This window comes from Schistosoma mansoni, chromosome W (genome assembly GCF_000237925.1).
Source record: "Schistosoma mansoni strain Puerto Rico chromosome W, complete genome".
In the NCBI taxonomy this organism is placed as follows: Eukaryota; Metazoa; Platyhelminthes; class Trematoda; order Strigeidida; family Schistosomatidae; genus Schistosoma; species Schistosoma mansoni.
Window position 1 is genome coordinate 48,453,983 of NC_031502.1, and position 6,869 is coordinate 48,460,851.

Consider the following 6,869-nt stretch of genomic DNA (forward strand, 5'->3'; position numbering starts at 1 on the left):
GTTCCTCGTATCATAACCTTTATTTTGACCTTGGCACTATTATTATTGATTACTTTCTCCCTAGCTACAGCCACATTGGCCAATTACTGTACAAATGTTATTTTTCTATTTTTGGTATATTTTGGTCTGTTTGGTTAGTATATATAACCCAGTATGCTTGTGAATAATGATTCATATTGCTGAGGCTGTTATTTGTGTTCTGGACTCAACTGGCTGGGCTAGGCAGATAGCAGGGCCGATACGCGATCAAGACTGCTCGTACAACTTCAAGTAGCATTTGCCTCCGATCAATAAATTCATTCCTCTCCAATTGCACGTCCATATTATTACGATTTCATACGTCATAACAAATGTGAATCACTTTAAATTGCCACGTCATGTATCGGTGCAAAGGAAGGGAAAATCAACACACTGAGAAACAAAAGGAGATGAAATAATAATATCCATCCAATTCAACGAAAAGCTCAACTTAAACGATGTATTTTAAAATATGGATGAATGCGACCAAAAAATGAAAAACACAGGGCGATATAGGTGTCAAGATTTTGAAAATGATAGAAAATGAATGTATGATCGATTTAGCCCTACATTAAAAGGTTTCCATGAACTACAGATCACAATCACTTCCTGAATACCAACTATGAAGCTTATGCCCTCTGGTATTATTCAAGTAAAGAGTCGGTAACTTCATGGGTTGATTCAGAGTCTTTCTTTAACCGCCTCTATCATCCCATGAGTATTCTTTCAGAACGCATCTAAACCCATACCAACTTTTAGTTATGTTTGTTTTCTTTTGTTAAATAAATATTCAGTCATCTAAGACCATCATTAGTCTCAGAGCTTCCTATATTCCTTAAAGAAACGACATTAGAAAACGGTTTGTCACTGTTTTAACGAAATTTTGTGGATATCAATGTTGGAAATGAGGAATCTCTAAAGAAAAATTTGGGAGAGGAAAATTAATTTCGATTTATGATTGATTTTTGTTACATAAATTTATTCAGTGTAAATTCTCTTCATGAACTTCCAATGCATTTTCATTACGATTTATGTTCATCGCCAATTACAGACTTCGTAAACTACATTCATTGTAATCGATAGATAACTAATTATCTTAAATATATTTTGGATCCTACTGAGTCCTGACCAGCTAAGCTTCTGTACAACAACTGGGCTTCTTAATCTAGTTAGTGGAATATGGAACAAGAAGATAGCAGCAGTGTAGTTCACTGTACTGAAGCTGGAATCGTGAAATGGTAAGTTGGAGAACAAACATATCAACTACATTGGTTGGCTTAGTGATGTCTCTCAGTGTAAAGTATTTCTCCATAGCAATAAATAGTGATTTTAGTCAATTGTTAGCAATTTGAAAAGTATGTGCTGAACAGAGAATAATCATACTTCTTTATTTGATTACGATAAGAGCTAGCTTCAAACTGCATTTTTTTAAAACTTGTTTCTAATAATCAAGACTATAAGCTCGGTTATTGCTATTAAGCAGCGTCATCTCATTAATTAACGGTGGCTTAGTGATGTTTCTATGCGTTTGTATGTTGATAATGTAGAGGTTATCAGATACAATTGTATCATCAGACATGTGATTTTAATAAAATAGGACTGTCTTTCAAACCTTTGTGGTTGGGGTAAAACCTTAAATTCGAAAAATTTCCAAATTACCCGATCAGCTGGTAGTTTATAAAAGTCGTTATTCCACAGTCTAAAATATGCATAATCCAGGCAGTCCTTAAAATATGTGGTAGCTGACCAAATTGACTAGCCCCTTGGCATAACAAACTCTGCGAATAAAATTTCTATAAACTTATGTATACAGAAACAAGGAGAGAAGATGACATAGATTCATATCGTCACAAAAACTGGTGGTTGCCAAGATCAATCTCAAGCTAAAGAAACATCAAACAACTGGATAAACAGCATTACAAACATTCAATACACTCTTCCTTCGACACACTCAAACTCAACCAATTCAACGTAGCTCTCAACAACACATTTGACGTCATACAAAATCTACTCAAAGGAGAGGAAACTACTATGGAGGACAACTGGTAAGGGATCAACGAAACACTAACTTCAACGTGTCAGGAGGTGCTGGGTTGCAACAGGCGTCATGATAATAAGGAATGGATCTCTATCAGAACCCTGAACGAGATTGGAGAAATAAAGAATGAGAAGATAGCGATTAACAACAGTCGAACAAAAACAGAGCAAGTCAAGGCACAATATGAATACACGGAAGTAAACAAGCAAGTGAAGAGGAGCATTATAGCTGACAAGCAGAAATATGTAGAACACCCTACATAGACAGCATAAGGAGCTGAAACAGAAGGAAATATGAAACAACTATACGACACGACGAAGAAACTAACAGAAAAATATAGTAGATCAGAGAGACGAGTCAAGGACAAAGAAGAAAAAACAATCACTGAGATACTAAGACAGAGGAACAGATGGGTGTAACACTTCGAGCTGATCTTCAATAGACCAGCACCATTGAATCCACCGGACATCGAAGCAGCACACACAGTTCTTCTTATCAATGTCACCCCACCAACGATCGAAGAAATCACCGTAGCCGGCCAGCACACAAATCAGTAGTGGGAAAGCTGCAGCACAATCTGACAATATACAAGCCGAAGCACCAAAGTCACGCATAGAAGTAATTGCAAATATGCTCCACATCCTGTTCAGGAAGATTTAGCAGGAGCAACAAGTACGGACAAACAGGGAAAAACAATACCTCATTAAGATAACAAAGAAGACAGATCTGAGCAAATGTGAAAACTACAGAAGCATCACAATACTATCAGTAGCGGGAACACCTTTCAACAGAGTGTTGCTGAACCGCATGAGAAACTCAGTCAACATCCAACTCAGAGATCAACAGGCAAGATTACGTGAGGATCAGTCATGCACAGACTAAGTCGCGACACTACGGATTATCATCGAACAATCCACTGAGTTGAATTCGTCACTATACATCAACTTCCTTGACTAAGAGAAAGCATTCGACAGTGTGGATAGGAGAACATTATGGAACCCTCCTCGACAATATGGGGTGAATTACTGAGAAGATCGTCAATTTCATCTGGACGACGGAATACAATGCAAAGTGGTGCATGGAGGACAGTTGACAGACGCATTGGAAGTGAGGACCGGAGTCAGATAAGGCAGACCACACATACCCATTCTCTTTCTTCTAGTTGTTGAATGGACCATTACGATCTCCACATCTGATCGGAAGCAAGGAATACAATGCACAGATTGAATGCAACTAGGAGATTTGAACTTCACAGATAACCTGGATCTCCTATCCTATACACACGAATAAATGCAAGTCAAGACAAACAGTATAGAAGCAGTCTCTGCAACAGTAGACATCAACATACACAAGGGAAAAGCAACACCCTCAAATACTACACAGAGAACACAAACCCAATCACACTTGATGGAGAAACTGTGGAAGAGGTGGAAACTTCCACTCATCTGATCAGCAGCATCATGGATGAACATGGAGGGTGCGATACAGATGGGAAGGCAAGGATTGGTAAAGCAAGGACAGTATTCCTACAGTTGAACAACATATCTAACTCAAAACAACTGTCAGCTAATATCAAAGTCAAAATCTTCAATATGAATGTCGAGACAGTTCTATTGTACAGAGCTGGAACTTCGAGAACTAGTACAACCATCATCAAAAATGTACACGTATTTACAAACAATTGTCTAAGTAAGATACTTGATGTCCGTTGTTGACTGGAAACCGTCAGCAACAACCTACTGTGAGAGGGAACAAACCAGCTTTGAGCTGAAGAGGGAATTAGGAAAAGACGTTGGAATTGAATAGAATATTACTTACTTTACTTACTTACGCCTGTTTTTCCCAATGGAGCATAGGCCGCCGACCAGCATTATACAACCCACTCTGTCCTGGGCCTTCTTTTCTAGTTCTATCCATTTTTTGTTCATTATTCTCATGTCTGTCTCTATTTCTCGGAGTAATGTGTTCTTCGGTTTTCTTCTTCTTCGTCTTTGACCATCAGGATTCCATGTGAGGGCTTGCCTTGTGATGCAGTTGGGTGCTTTCCTCAATGTGTGTCCTATCCACTTCCAGTGATTCTTCCTGATTTCTTCCTCCACTGGAATCTGGTTTGTTCTCTCCCACAGTAACTTGTTGCTGATAGTGTCTGGCCATCGGATCCGAAGTATCTTGCGTAGACAGCTGTTGACAAACACTTGTATCTTCTGGATAATGGCTTTCATAGTTCTCCACGTCTCCGCCCCATACATTAGAACTGTCTTGACATTTGTATTGAAAATTTTGATAGAATATACATTATGCAAATTATCAGACTGCACCACGTGGAAAGCACTAACTTGTAATGCTGAATGTAAACGGAAGTAGGAAGACCAAAGAACACAGTGCATCGTGATTTGTAAGGAGATATGAATTGAATGAATAGCATTTGGAAACAGATGTAAGGATGTCCCCATGAACAGATTTAGATAAAGCATGTTGATGGGCGGCTTTTGCATTTTGAAGATGGGTAACAGGCGTAGTTATGTAAGGAAGTAAGGTATTTGTTAAACTCACTACCGTTGGTGGTTTGACGAACAACTAAGTTTTCCTCAACACAGTCTATTGTAATTACGCGTAATTTGTTTTTTAAGCATAAATGGCTCTTTAAAATTTATCAATCTATAAACAAACAATATTCTAACCTATCAGTGAAACATTTCAAGTATTTCTAATACCACCTACTTTTATTTATTAATATCTGTTTGTGTGACATTTATCCATAACAGTGTCTCAAAGTTAAATCTATAAGGAAAATTTTGATAGGCAAAACAAAAAAGCCGCTTACCAAATATGACAAATGTATGTACTGACAAGATCCTTCTACTTATAAATAATGCTTAATAGTAGATAACTGAAAAGAGATAAGGAGATAAGGATGGAGGAAAATAGTTTGTGTAAAACGTGTGAGTGACTATTTTCAGCAATCAGAAGTTCTAAATTTATTCGGAATTTTTAATTTTTATAAGAAATTTTCGTCTGGAATGCTATTAAATAACATTTTTTTGGTCAAAATTACAACCAGACAAGTTCTAATTTATTTCTGAAGTTGTTTGCCATCAGTGACCGCAAAATCTTAATCGATTTAACAGATTTTTGTTGTCAATTTCGCACTACATTCATATGTTACTGTGCTTTTCAATGCTACTTTATTCGCAAATTAATTGTATCAAATTTCAATTTTATACTCACATAGCACGAGTTTTGGAGTTTATTCTAACCTTAAAATGTGATAATTTTCACCGTTCACTAGGTGTGCCGTATCCATCACTTTTGGTTATGTTTCTGTTTACTTCCTTACGCCTGTTACCCCTCGTGGAGGAGCATATTAATGTGCATTTCCACTAAAGATTTTATTTCAATTGTCTACAAATATCCATAACTATTGGCTATTAATATTTCTAGTGTGAACCAGTCAGACTTGTAGCATGTAAAATACAGATATAGTATATATAGGGGTCGAAATGAAATCTTTAGTGAAAGTATACTCTGTTATGTAGCACTCATTCACTAAAGAAGAGGAAAAAATGACTAACCTACTGAATAAGATACACTTAGTGAACATTGAAAACGTCGACGTTGATCTTAACTCCTGATAATCACAAGTACAAATTGAAAGAGTGAAGTTTGAAAATGTTACATGTTATTCATCCTATTCTTCATAACTTAATCGCTTGTCTGAGTGCCATTGTGAGTGTGAATACAAATGATAGTAGATGATCTTACCTGGTGTCGAATTTTATTGATTTTGTTGTTTTCTAACTTGCAGATTGTTCACATTTAGCCACAAGACCTCTTAATTCAGTTAGTGATTAGATACTTAACAACTAAACATGACCTGGATTTTTTTTAAAAATCGATAGAAAAATCCCAATACTTTTAGTTTCATAGTTCACTGCTAAAAATCCTGTTAAACATTCTTTATTCTCCCGCTGGTTAACCTCACTTGCCACTCATGAACATATAAATATCCTTTAATTATCATTTTCACTATATCTGATTGCATTAGAGTACCATTTTGTTAACTATTTTTAACGATCCTTTTTATTTGTTGCACACTGGAACAGATTATATAGTAGGTGACATTTTAGTGGAATATCTACAATTCGAAGTAAAAATGTACTACAGTTGAACTCTGTTGTCAATTTTTTTAGAATTTTAATATTATTCTTATTTAGACTATTGCACCATTAAAGGTTTTTAAAATAAACTTTTCAGTCTTTTATGTTTCAAATAGAACAAATATTTAATCAAGTATATTTATTTTTTCTCGTTCTGTACATTACTTAGTATCCCTTTCTCAACATGAAAATTATAATCAGAAGTTACACTTTTTAAATACGTATAGATCAGTCAAGTTTTCTAATAAAAATTACTTTTTATATAGTGACCTACTTTTATGAAGAGAATACGATTAGTATTGTAGTGACCGGCCAGTCTCGATAAGAAGACGATTGGAATAACAGAAACAATTATTATTGTTGTAACCAATTGTACCAGAGATTGTTTTACTGTATTTGTTTAACTGTACCAGATTCACTTCTTGATTCGCTATCCTCCTTGTTTGGTTCGAACTTGCTCACGCACTGCCCATTTCGCCTGTACCCTTTGGTACGTCTCGGTATTATTTCGATACCACGAGATCGCCAATAAATATACTTGATCTGGATTAATAAAGCCTTCTGATTTACGAGTTATCAAAGGAACCAAGTCGTTTTTGGGCGCGTAATCGATTAGTAGTGGTGATCATAGTCCGTCTTCGACTCGACATCCACTA